The following is a 14,606-nucleotide window of genomic DNA, read 5'->3' as shown; positions in this document are numbered from 1 at the left end:
CCACCAGGCTTGGCTCCCAATTGACTCGACATTTCTAATATGTGCACAAGTCATACCTACATACAGTTTGGTGTTGCTTTCTTCTGGCGACTGGCGCTGTGGAACATGTTTTAGCTCCTGTATTTCTTTGCTTACTCATGCATATCTTTGCTAACATGTGGGTGCATGTTTCGCCTAGGTTTTTAAATGTGGATGGTGTTCTTATTGTTGAGGGTTTGAGAATTATTGAACATTGAGGATTATATACACATAATCCTTGTTGGATGTCTGTAACCTTCAAATATTCTTAGTCTGTCTTTGTCTCTGTCCTTTTTTACAGAGAAATCCAATTTTTAAATGATCCAGTTAATTATGGTTTTCTTTAATGGGCTGTTTTGGGGGTTTTGTTTGAGCCCACTTGGAACTTTCATTCTATTCTAAAGATTTTTATAACTTGTGCTTCAATCACAGTTGGAACTATGATCGACTTTGAATCATTTTCCTAGAATAAGACGGCCTATTTATGACTAAGTTCATGGGTTTACATAAAGATGTCCACACCTCCTAATTGCTTTGAAAACACGTTCACCTTCTCCATTGAATCACTTTGCATCTTTGTCAAATATAGCTTAGCTGTACTTGCAGTCTATTTCTGGCTTCTGTGGTCCACTGCATTGATCTGTGTCTCCCGTTGCCAATATTATTATGGCAGCGTGACTACTGTAGCATTAGAATAATGTGTTGAAAATAAGTGCTGTAATCACTCCAACTTCATTCTTCCCCTAAATTGATGGCTAGCACCTTTGCATTTCCTTTTAAATTCAGGGGGCAGGGTGGGAGAATGTGCGTACACTAGAATAAGAACTAAAAACACACCTTCCGGGGTGTCCACATTTAGTGGTATTGCATTAAATTTAAATGCAAGTGGGCGTGGTCATTTGAATGAGAATGCCCACCATAGGCTCAGATATTTTGTTACTTGGTTATCAGTTGGTGGTGCTGTGTGGGTCAGAGTTGCGGAGGGGCGGAGGGTGCTTAGATGGTAGAAAGAAGTATATCCCTGGTGGCTGGCTTTTTGACTTTAATGCCTTGTTCCACTGCCAGTTCACTACTGCTGTTTCCTCCTGTGGCTTGAATGTATGTGTTTCCATCTTCCTCTCCCCACCACCAAGTCTGTCACTTGTGCCAGGCTTACCTGCCACGATGCACTCTTATCTCTCTGGATTGGTAAACCCAAATACACTTCCTCTCTAAGTTACCTGTGGTCATGTGCTTTACCACAGCCACAGAAATGGTTCCAATGCATGGTGTCTTCTTTTCTTTTTCTGCTGATTAAAGTTTTAGGTTATTATCCATCATGGTTGGGGAGGCACAGAAGCAGAGTTTGGGGATGTGGGTCACGTGGCATCTGTAATCACAGAAAGCAGTGAGGAATGCATGAATGGTAGTGAATAAGTTCCTTTTCTCCACTCTTATACAGGCTAGGAGCCCCCACCTGGGGGATGGTGCTACCCACAGGGGGACAATCTTCCCACTTCATGTAATTTAATCAAGTTAATCTCCCACAGATATCTTCAGGCACCCACTTTCTGGGCTGCTTTTCTTCCTTTTTAAAAGGGTGATAATTAACACATACTGTCACCTAGGCTGTAATCAGTAACTTGCATTTATCACTTCTTTTGTTGTGACAAAATACTCAAGAAAAACTAAGAAAGGCCACCTACCCTTCTCAAAATTTTAACCCAGAATTGTTCCTGTTTAAAGAAAATACAGGTGACAAAGAGTAGAGCAGAGACTGAAGGAAAGGCCATCCAGAGACTGCCCTACCTGGGGATCCATACCATCTACAGACACCAAAGGCAGACAATATTGCTGATGCCAAGAAGTGCTTGCTGACAAGAGTCTCATATGGCTGTCTTACTGATACAGAGGCAGATGCTTGCAGTCAACCATCTGACTGAGCACAGGGACACCAATGGAGGAGTCAGGAGAATGACTAAAGGAGCTGAAGGGGTTTGTAACCCCATAGGAAGAATAATCATACCAACCAACCTGACCCTTTAGGGATCCCAGGGACTAAACCACCAATGAAAGAATACACATGGAGGGACCCATGGTTCCAGCTGCATATGTAGCAGAGGATGGCCTTATCTGGCATCAATGGGAGGGGGGGTGTCCCTTGGTCCTGTGACAGCTTGATACCCCAACAGAGGAGAATGCTAGGGTAGTGAGGAGGGAGGGGGTTGGTCGGTGGGTGGGTGGAGGAGCATCCTCAGAGAAGCAAGGGGAGGGTGGTGGGATAGGGGGTTTTCAGAGGGGAAACCAGGAAGGGCAGAATAACATTTGAAATGTATATCAATAAAAATTTTTTTTAAAAGGAGGACTTATTTTGGCTTACTGTTTGTAGAGGTAGTCCATCATGGCAGACAAGGCATGGTGGTTGAAGCAGCTGGTTTCAGTGCAACTGTAGTTAGGAAGCCAAGAAATATGAACACTGATACGCAGCTCTCTCCTTATTTGGTCCTGGAACCCAGTCCATGGATGATGTTGCCCACATTTTGGATGCATTTTTATTTTTCTCTTTAGTTCAATATTCTCAAAACACTTTCACATACAAACCTGGAGATATTTCCCTGGTGATTTTAAATCCCGTCAACTCAACAATGGACATTAACCATCCATGAAGGATTGACACTTTTCAGGCATTGAGAATTGCTGCCCATGTCTCTCCAGTTGCTTAGTATTTGTACTACATTTTTAGCATAAAGAACACAGGTCGTGTACAAGATCTGCTGCATTTCTTTTCACAAAATGTTTATGTGCATGCCCATGCGTGTATTTGCATGTGTATACACGTGTGTGTGTGTGTGTGTGTGTGTGTGTGTGTGTGTGTGTGTGTAAGACATCAGATTCCCTGGTGCTATAGTGACAGGCAGTTACAAACACCTTGATATCAGTGCTGAGAACTGAATTTACATCTTCTAAAAGAGCAGTGAACTCCTGTAACCACTGGGCCATCTCTCCAGCCCAATGCCACATTTATTCCTGATTCATTTGTTAAAGTTGTACAAAATGGCTTAAAATAGTAACCATTCTGCTATTCTTAGGATAAACATGTTTTTATTTGTGCTGCACTTTTAAAAAGCATGTTACTGGATTTGTTTTAAAAAAATCTTTTTTGAGTTTATACTATCAAGGCTATTTAAATGGCTTTGTGATTTGTATCTTTTTATACTTCTTCTGGCATTGACATCAAGGTAACGTTGAACTTCTAAAAATAGCTGGAAAGTGTTCTTTTCTTTCTACTTTGGAAGAGATTTTATAGAACAGATATGATTCAGACTCTGAATATTGGGTAGTTGTTTTGTTTTAATCTGTTAACCATCTAATAATACTTTTTAGAGAATTCTGATTATCAGCTCAATCTTGGCCTTGTTTCAATTATTTTAGTCTTTTCTGAGAGTTGAGCTTCTATCTAGGTTGCTCAATATATGTAGTCAAAATTCTGTAGAGATATGCACACATACATCTTGTACACATGTCTATTATCAAGGGACACATATAACAGTAACACAGCTAACAGAGTTATGCATGTAAATAACATTTATGTAATGTGAGTTCATGCAAGCATATTATCCATTTGATGTATATGGACAACTTAATGACATTGACAATCTCTCTTTCTGTCTCCCTCTTGACCACTCCTTTCTTCTCCCTGTGTGTGTGTACTTGTGTATGTCTTGCTACCTTTAGAGCTGTTTTTTAGTCCTCTATCCACAGAGCTGTCTTTTTGCTTTATTATTTCTTTTCACTGCTTTCCTGGCTGTTCATGACCACCTCTTTGCTTGCCTTGTCTTTTTCTTGACCTTGCTTTCTCTTCTTTTAAATAAAGTCTTAGCTGACTGATTCAGAACTTGATTTCCTTCTGCAAGCTGTTTGATGCCACTAGCCTTTTAGAAGGCACCTTTTTTTTTTTTTTTTTTTTTTTGCATCCTACAACAGTGTGGGGTATTTTAATTTCAGTCTCATTCAACCAGAACTATTTTATTCAACTTGGGACTGTGCCTTGAATCTGTGTGCCTTGTGTGATTTCAGATTTTTATGGCTTTCATTCTCATTTTGGCACTGTTTTCCGATTCAATTTCTGATCTTTAACTAAATTGTGTACCCCCAAATGATCTAACTTTGGAGTGTTAGTTCAGCACCTCAAAATGTGATGGCTTTTGGAGACAGGGCTTTTAAGTGGTAATTAAGTTATGGGGTCATTAAAGCAGGCTCAATCCCGTATTGCTGCAGTCTTTACAATGACAGGGGATTAGGAGACACTTAACCCAGACAAAGGAAGGACCAGGGAGAGAAGAAGTGACAAACAAGGCAGCTGTCTGTGAACCAACCAGAGAGCTGGGCTTTACAAGAAACTCACCAGCACACTGACCTTGAGCTTCAAGCCTTGGAATAACAAACGTCTGTTGCTTAAGACCCCTAGTGTGCAGCATTTCATTATGGCAGCCCTGACAAAAGAAACATACAGTTCAGAAATGCACCTTATGGTATCTCATATTTCACATTTGTTGAAGTTTAATTCACAACCAAGGAAATGGTTTGTCGCATTTAATTTTCTGCATAACCTGATGCGTGTCTACCCAGTAGTAGGTAGAATAACTTTAAGGTCATTTTAATCCAGCTGTCTGGTGATGTCATTCAGCCCTTTGTATCCTGTCTCATTTTCTCTTGGTATGTTCATTGATTACTGAGAAAAGATTCTCAGAAACACGAACTGTTCCTTCAATTTGCATAGTCTGCCTTTTCCCGCCTGTTATAAGATACAAATCCATCCACTTAGGATGGTCATGATTGTTATTTTAGAGTGTCCCACTTTACCCTTCATCTCCATTGTTGTTCTGAAGCCCCCCTTTTTTTGATATTGATGTTTCCCACCCAGTCTTCTATCTATTGGTGATGATAGGTTCTATTTTTTTAAATGTTTCAATCTGCGAACTACCTGTTAGCTCTTTCCTCACTGTAGAACTGAAAAAGAGGGAAGCTTTAGGTTCTGGACAATTTTATAGACCTAGTCCATCATATCAGAGAGGGAGTTGTAGGGCAAGTGTCTCCCATTATGGGTCACAGAAAGCTGAAAAAGGAATACAAACAGGGGCTCTAGTGAAGTGAAGCGCCCATGACATGTTCCTACAATTTAATCCCTCCACTAGGTAACACCTACTGCTTCCTAGCTCCTAATAAGAGTACAGTATCATGTGTCCATTGGGAGATCAAACTGTGGGTAAGATTAGCTCTCAGAATTTAATCACCTCTCCCAAGCCCATCATCTGGCAATAAGATTCCCAGTACACAAAAGTTGCAGGGGGCAGGGGGAGGGCAGGTCACATTAAAACTACTTAGTATGCTTGAGATTGGTTTCTCATTTATAATGGTGGCTCCATGTAAGTCCTGCCCTTAGGAAGTCTGTCAGAGGCCATGCTGTCTCTCCATCTCGCCGCTCTTGTGCTAATCAGGACATTCCTTTGCTTTTAATTTAATTTTCATTGTGTGTATTTATGCAAATTTATAGGTCTGTAGGATCACAGACACGTGGGTACACAGAGCCAATTAGGGAATTCTCCTTAATTACTCTTCATTTTACTTTTTGAGACAGCATCACTCAGACTCTGGCGCTCATCAGTTCTGCCAGACTGGCTGGTCATTAATTCCAAGGCATTCTTCTGTCTCCACATCCCTAGAGTAGTGATCCAGAGTAGACACACCAATGTATTGGCATTTTTATGTAGGCACTGATGACTTGAACTCCGGTACTTATGCTTGTGTGGTAAGAACGTAATCAGCTCGCCTATCTCTGAAGCCCTGCTGTAGAATCTTCTCAGAAGCATCTTGAAGATGTGAAAATTCATTATTCTTATCATCACCATATATTATCATTATCCTATTCTTTATCCTTAGGCTCTAGGGAAGATCCCTGCCCATTTACTAATAAATAGTGGTACTATATCACCTTGTGTTGGGTGCCAGGACACAGAGTGAAGAGCTAAAGGTTCCTCTACTCAAAGAATAAACAGGCTGAGAAAGAAATTAGGGAAACTACCCCCTTCACCATAGTCACAAATAATACAAAATACCTTGGTGTGATTCTAACCAAGCAAGTGACAGATCTGTATGACAAAACCTTCCAGTCTCTGAGGAAATCAAAGATCTCAGAAAATGGAAAGATCTCTCATGCTCATGGATTGGTGGGATTAATATAGTAAAAATAACCATCTTGCCAAAAGCAATCTACAGATTCAATGCAATCTCCATCAAAATTCCAACTCAATTCTTCATAGAATTAGAAAGAGCAATTGGCAAACTCATTTGGAATAACACAAAACTCAGGAGAGCAATAACTCTCCTCAACAATAAACAAACTTCTCCAGGAATCACCATCCCTGACCTCAAGTTGTCTTACAGAGCAATAGTGATAAAAATTGTATGGTATTGGTACGGCAACAGGCAGCTAGATCAGTAGAATAAAATTGAAGACCCAGAAATGAACCCACAGACCTATGGTCACTTGATCTTTGACAAAGGAACTAAAACCACCCAGTGGGAAAAAAAAGATAGCATTTTCAACAAATGATGCTGGTTCAACTGGAGGTCCAAATGTAGAAGAATACAAATTGATCTGTTCTTATTACCTTGTACAAAGTTTAGGTCCAAGTGGATCAAGGACCTCCACACAAAACCAGATACACTGAAACTAATAGAAGAGAAAGTGGGGAAGAGCTTCTAACACCTAGGCACAGGGGAAACTTTCCTGAACAGAACACCAAAGGCTTATGCTCTAAGATCAAGAACAGGACCTCATAAAGTTGCAAAGCTTCTATAAGGCAAAGGACACTGTCTATAGGACAAACGAACAACCAACAGATTGGGAAAATATCTTTACCAATCCTACATCCAATAGAGGGCTAATATCCAATATATACAAAGAATTCAAGAAGTTAGACTCCAGAGAACTGAATAACCCTATTAAAAATGGGGTACAGAGCTAAACAGAATTCTCAACCGAGGAATAGCCATGAAGCACCTAAAGAAATGTTCAACTGCCTTAGTCATCAGAGAAATGTAAATCAAAACAACCATGAATTCTACCTCACACCAGTTAGAATGGCTAAAATCAGAAGCTCAGGGGACAGCAGATGCTGGCTAGGATGTGGAGAAAGAGGAACACTCCTCCATTGTTGGTGGGATTGAAAACTGGTAAAACTACTCTGGAAATTAGTCTGGTGGTTCCTGAGAAAATTGGACATAGTACTACCTGAGGACCCAGCTATACCTCTCCTCGGCATACACCCAAATGATGCTCCAAGATATATCAAGGATGCATGCTCCACTATGTTTATAGCAGCCTTATTTATAATAGCCAGAAGCTGGAAAGAACCCAGTTGTCCTTCAACAGAGGAATGAACACAGAAATTGTGGTACATTTACACAATGGAATACTAGTCAGCTAGTAAAAACAATGACTTCATGAAATTCTTAGGCAAATGGATGCAATTAGAAAATGTCATCCTGAGTGAGGTAACCCAATCACAAAAGAACACACATGATATATACTCACTGATAAGTGGATATTAGCCCAAAAGCTCGGAATACCTAAGATACAATTTAAAGACAACATGAAGCTCAAGAAGAAGAAAGACAAAAGTTTGGGTGCTTCAGCATTTCTTAGAAGGGGAAATAAAATATTCACAGGAGGAAATATGGAGACAAGGTGTGGAGCAGATACAGAAAAAAAGGCCATCCAGAGGCTGCCACACATGGGGATCCATCCCCCATGCAGTCAACAAACCCAGTCACTATTGGGGATGCCAAGAGGTGTATGTACACAGGACTCTGATATAGCTGTCTCCTGAGAGGCTCTGCCAGAGCCTGACAAATACAGAGGCAGATGTTTGCAGGCAACCACTGGACTGAGAATAGGATCCCCAATGTTGGAGTTAGAGAGAAAGGATTGAAAGCTGAAGGGGTTTGTATTCCACTAAGAACAACAACAATGTCAACCAACCAGACCCACCAGAGCTCCCAGGAACTGAAGTACCAACCAAAGGGACCTGTGGCTCCAGCTGCAAATGTAGCAGAGGATGGGCCTTGTTGGGCATCAACAGGAGGAGTGGTCCTTGCTCATGCCCCAGTATAGGAGAATACCAGGGTGGGGAGGTGGGAGGGAGTGGGTGGGTAGGAGAGAGTGGGTGCACAGTAGGGAGTAGATGGGAGTGGGTGGGTAGGTGGGGGAGCACCCTTATGGAGGCATGGGTTGGGGGAATAGGATGGGGAGGTTCCTGTAGGGGAGATATCATTTCAAATGTAAATAAAGATAATATCCAATAAAAAAGAAGACTTGACTGTTAGACTAAGGTGGAGTTTGAGGTTAATTAAGCAAGAAGGGTTCATGTTATACAGGTTAAATGATAAGACCCTTCAGATGTGGAAAAGATGTTTCCACGTGTCTGGAAGTGATTTGAGAAGCATCCTGAGACTTCTTTCTTTCATTTGCAGTGCGGAGGACAGAACTCAGGGCCTCATGGTAAATACTATTCTAAAACTAGGCTATATCTGGGGTCAGTGTGGGCCCCTAGAGCCATGATGTTTCCATAATGTTGTTCCCCAACATCCCTCTATGGATCCTTCTTACTGATCCATCCATGCAAAGATTGGCTTTCTGTTTTCACTATGCCAGGCCCCACTATCTTATTCTGATGCATGTGTAAGGGCAGCCATGCCCAGACCACCAGAGACTGGAGAACACTGCTGGGCTAAACATCAGTCTGTACTTGTGATTCTCCTGATATCTAGACTTTCAACATTTTCTTTATTTCCTTGCCATTGTAGCCATGTATAAAAATAAATAAAACTAAAAATAAATTCATTTAACTTTAATTTAATTTATTTTTATACTAAGAGTTCTTTTCTGAAGAGGTAGTGGTTTTAGCCCATATAGAACCTTGTGTATATAAACCAAACATCAGAATTAATTTACCAGGACACATGGTTTTCCTCTCCCTCGTCTCTCCCAACTAATTACAAACAGCAGAGAACATCTATTATCTGGTGAAGCTTCCATTTGAAAACAGAGAAGTGAAAAGAAAAAGAAACAGAAAAAATACAGGAGAAAGATCACAATGAGTAAGGCATTAGATTTAAAGCAGTCAAATGTCATGTCCAGTGTCCAGTGAGTGAACACATGTGAATCTGATGACACTACATGCGCATTTATCAAGGAATGAACTGCTACTCCAAAGCTCCAAAAACCATGGAATATCATCTTATGTATATGATGTCAGGGCTGGTATGGTAGTTTGATGAGTAAAGGTACTTAACCTCAAAATTAAGACACAAACTCTAGCCCTAGAAGCCATGTGATGGAAGCTCTTTGACTTCCATCCATGCGTCATGAACATGTGTCCTCCTCCACTCCAATAAAATTTGTTTGAAGAAACCTATGTTAATGACAGAATGTTGAAGAATAGTGAAAGGCTTGTGTTTGTAGCCACCACACTATGCACATTGGTTTCCTCTGTTGACATGTCACCCTTTCTCTGTGATGCTATGTAGTAGAACTACTGAATTTGCAGTGTGCGCACTCATTGAGAAGTGAGAGGAGCTACCTGCATGGCTGCTGAGAAGCAGGAAGTCCTGAGTTACTCAACATAAAAATAGTTATTGATTTTAAATATGAGAAGTGAAAGTCTTGAAGAGGTTAAACGACTTGCCCAATGAAAGCTGTTAGTACATTGATGGCTGTGCTGTTGAGTGGCTGGACACCAAGGCTTAAGCATTCAGGACCAGGAACCGAGGCTCCATTGTGACTTAAATGTACATTCCCATGGATATTGGGCTGCCAGGGTCTATTTCAGGAGAGTAAAACTGTTTTGATTTTTTGAAGAACATTTCTTTTTCAGTAACCTGGAAACATAATTAGTTTCTCTTTGAACTTCTTCACTCCTCAAGCCTCCCTGTTTCTAGACACTCTCCAGCTCCCAGATGGGAGACAGAAGTAGATAAATACATTTTTTCAAGGCCTATAAGATGATAATAAGTTTTCCTAGCTTAACTGAACAAATGCTTGTGGCCAGCCACTGTCAGGAGAAACTGCATAGGCAGATAACCAGGGTTTAAAATTCAGTCACTGTGGTTATTGTGGGGCCTCGAGCTAATAACATTACTTTTCTGTACAAAATGAAGGCTGAATTTAAAGGAGTGCAGAACACAATGAGGAGAGGCCCAGTGCATAGTAGAGGGTCTTATACACTGCTTAGTAATTTTATGCTTAACTCCTAATAATTTTACTCCATACACTGATAAAGGAAAAAATGGGCTGATCTTCATGTTTAAAATCAATAAAAGGCAAAAGTGCGCTGGGGATATATCTCAGAGGGTATAGTGCCTGTGTGTAAGATGCAGGAAATCATGAGTTTGATTGCAAGCATTACATAAAACCAGATGTGCTGTACAGGTATGTAGTGCCAGATGTGCTGTACAGGTATGTAGTGCTAGATGTGCTGGTACATGCATGCGCTGCCTACACTAGAGGTAAAGCAAGAAGGGGGAAACGTTTTTAAGGTCACCATTCTGTCACACAGTGAGTTTAAGGCAAAATAAATCATAAACAATATAAAGGAGATTAATTTTTTGGCATTCAAGAGTCACAAAGCATTAAGCCAGCACAAAGTTTAGCACAGTTAGATTCATAGCCCACCCTGCCTCAAGAAATCATGAGGAAAATTGCTTGACTCTGGTCAAATATTTGGAAAATGAGAGGGAGCAAGCCCAATCCTCTCTACCCTGCAGAAGTCCAATGGGCTAACAGGTGGATGTAATTTCAATATCAAAGGAGCGTGAAGTCAAGTTCCGGGGACATTTCTGAAGCATGCCAATTAGAAAGTAGACATAGATCTTATGATGAGAAGCTGTGGAGAAGTGAGGATCCACTTCCCTGGGGAAAGCAGTTAAATTCTGAGTTAGACATCAAGAAACTCAGGCAAGTCTCAACACACTCTGTCTCTACTTAATTCACCATTGCAAAAATAAATTGAGATTGAATAAATAAATGCCAACACCCCCCTGCCACTAGAGAAGTTCAAATAGGTGGATTAGTCATCTAATCTAAATGTTTGCCACAGGAAGACTGATTTTAAAAAATGTGACATCTCACTCCCTAGAATTGTGTCCTAGAAGACAAAGTCATAGACATTTTTCCTAGAAGACAAAGTCAATGGAGTCACTGCTGCATAAAGTGTAGAAATGAATTAATGGTTGAGCCCTTAACATTTATATCACCCAGTCTAAGGTTCAGAGAACATTGTGGAAGAGGGAGGGGAAAGAATGTGAGAGTCAGAGCTAGGGAGAAAGGCTGTACAAGGCTATCTTCAGGGCATGACACAGCCTTTGCAGACATAATCTCTCAGCAGCTGCTGTTTCCTGCACAAGACTGGGCCTGTCAACAGCCAATCACAGACTAGACCTAGGATGAGCTCCTGGAGCCCTAACTGTCTCTAGTGAATTATTGGCAACTGATGGATTCTGGGGGAAGATCAGGCACTGCTCTCAGCTGTCATTCCAACAGTGAACCAACCAGCTTCCTGAGGCTATTTCCAAATGTGTAGCCCCACAGAGAACGCTGAGTAAAATTAGTGGGTCACAAAACAGAGTAAATGTGGGAAGCAGACTTGGAGAGAGGGGGAGATCGCATAGAGGGACGGAGATAATATGCAGTAATGGGTGAGCGTAATCAGAATGTATTAGATGTATGTATGAGCTTGTCAAAATACAAATTTAATCAATTTCTATCTATAGCCATGGACACTGTTGCAATTTGGAACATTGATTAATGTATGTACTTCCAAGTATATCATGCTTAGCCAAAATGCACTAAAGCTTTAACCTAAATTCTTAGAATGAAATTAACAAGCAGCTGGTTGATTTTAACATCATCAGACATAGGACTCATAATTCCCCTGAAGAGAGGCAAGCTATGCCTTTTGTGGAGAGCAAAACACATACCAAATTAAGAGCAAACAAACAAAAATTAGAATTTAGCCTTCCATACTGGCTTGTTGTGTGTCACCTTTGCTAAAACTTCCACTCTCCCTAATACTAAAATGTAGACAAACACACTAGCCATGCAAGAATATTTTGAGATTGAATTAAAATACATCTGGGGTACTTTCTGGTACTGGTTTCTATAAGCAATAAGCATTATGTCTCTGTATATGTAATTATGTCCCCATCTTCTTAACCTGTTTATATTATATAGAGAAAAGCATATGAAAAGTCTATTTCTACCTCATTCAATAAGATTCCTGTTACTTATCAATAGTGCCTGACAGGCAAGGATCCATACACATTTGCCAAGCAAATGGGCAATATAGGGTAGAATCAAGAACAACAGCAAATAGCTCAGAGCTTGAACAGGGAGTGCAATTCCCTGATGGAATGCCTGCTAGCATATGTGAGGCCATAGGTTAAATTCCTGGTACAGTCACAAAACAAAACCCAGAGTAGGTACTGACCCCAGAGGTCTGGTCATAGTGACACTGGAGGCCTTTTGAGGATTCCAGTGATGGTTGTAGGTATACAAATGAGCATGTGGCTTTTGTATGTGATAGCCATCCTGAAAGCATGAAATTGTTACTGGGAAGGTCTTACCTTCTGGAATAGAGATGACTAGAGTGAAGACGGAGGATAATAGAAAATGTAGTTGAGGAAAATTAATTGTAGCATTTCATGTACCCAGGAGCACAATATATATGGAATTCAATCCTGTCACACTTCAAATAATTAGAGAAGTGTGTGAAGGTGTCCAACACAGAAATGTTAATGTTTGAAGATATGGGAATAATAATTACCCTGGTTTGATCACTGCACATTATATACACATATGCGTGTGTGTGTATGTGTGTGTATAGTACATATTGTGTGTGTGTATATAATATATATATACATAATGTGTATATGTATATTGTTATAATTTTGTACCTTGTGGATAGGTACTAATATTATATGTTAAGTGAAACATTTATAAATCAAAAAAAAAAAAAAAGAAAAAAATGGCTAGAAATGGAGTTCCATGGGGTATTTGCCATGAAGAGCAAAGCCTTGGGCTTAATCCTCTCTCCAGACTTTGCAAAAAACCAAACAAGTGAAGACTTTTAAAGGCAACACAAACAGATGGTTGTGAACCAGGTCTGGCATTGTCAGAAGCTTATCATGCCTATTGTTTCCTTTGAAGAGCTTAAGCTTGTTTGCAAGCACAAGGACTCAAGAACCCATCTTTAAAAAGCAGAGTGTGGGCTGTGCACTTGTCACTTTACCACTGGCAATCCAGAGATGGGCAGATCTCTGGTGGTCGACGATCATTCTCTCTAGTTTAACTGTTGAGTTTTAGGCAAGTGAGTGGCTCTGTCTCAAGAAGATGAACAATACCTAAGGAATGGCATCTGACATTTTTCTTTAGGACACACATAGACAGACAGATACACACACACACACACACACACACACACACACACACACACACACACCTTTGAGCTGACTCTTTGAATTTTTTTCTGTGACCAATTGTATTCTAGATGACATGCACATTTAAAATGGAAAGAATGAGACCACCTAATTTATGTGCTAATGAGGGCTTGTCTGTATTGCCATAAAGATACAACTAAAAACCCTAACCCAAGCACTTGCTCTTTTAAAGAGTCTGCAGGGCAGTGTCTTTGTAAATGGTTAGGATGTGTACAGGGCTTTCCTGGAGTATATATATGGTCAACAGACACACACTTCTATGGTACTTCACCTATGCAAGCAATTTCGGTCACTCCTAAGCAACAGTATTCTAGAAAATCAATCTTATTTGACACCACAAAAACAATTTGGCACCAGCATGCTCTACTGGATGTGCTGGTTCTACTGAATAAGGGCTCTGCTTTAGAATATGGCCATCTGGACTTGTCTCTGTCATTCAAAGGCTGAATTGTAGAATCATTAGCAAGTTGGGGAGTTGACTCTTAAGATCATTGCCACACAAGTTAAATCAAACAATATTGGGATATATAAGACCCCTGAAACTCAACCAATTAACCCAGGTACAAGGAAAATTTTTACTGTTTTACTCTGTCTAAATAGGACTGAATAAAAATTGAATGCGTGATTCAGAGTAGAACATCTATTTATTGGTTCTCTATTGAGTGATTATTTCTTAGGTAATACTATGTTAGAAGCTGGAAGAAAAGTAATGTGCCATTCAAGATCTTTGTCTACACCAAGTTCACAATCTAGGAGGAAGACAGGCAAGTAAACATACAACCACAAGAAAAGTGATCAGCTTTTGATAATTATACTGGGTGCTTACCATAGGCTAGAATTTATTCTAGCCTTTGAGCACACATTAACCTTACTTAATCATCAGTACTCTGAGGCACAGACAGATTAGGCAATTCACCAAAGCCACACTGAACATTAATGACATGTAGGTACAAATACCAGTCAATCTGTTTCTAGGCTGTTCAACCATAATTGCCATAATGCTTGTACAATGAAAATAGCATAAAGTAGAAATTTGGATGAAAAAGCATCAT

The sequence above is a fragment of the Rattus norvegicus genome, chromosome 6 (genome assembly GCF_021556685.1).
Source record: "Rattus norvegicus strain SHRSP/BbbUtx chromosome 6, alternate assembly SHRSP_T2T, whole genome shotgun sequence".
Classification (NCBI taxonomy): Eukaryota; Metazoa; Chordata; class Mammalia; order Rodentia; family Muridae; genus Rattus; species Rattus norvegicus.
This window is presented reverse-complemented; position numbering follows the sequence as displayed.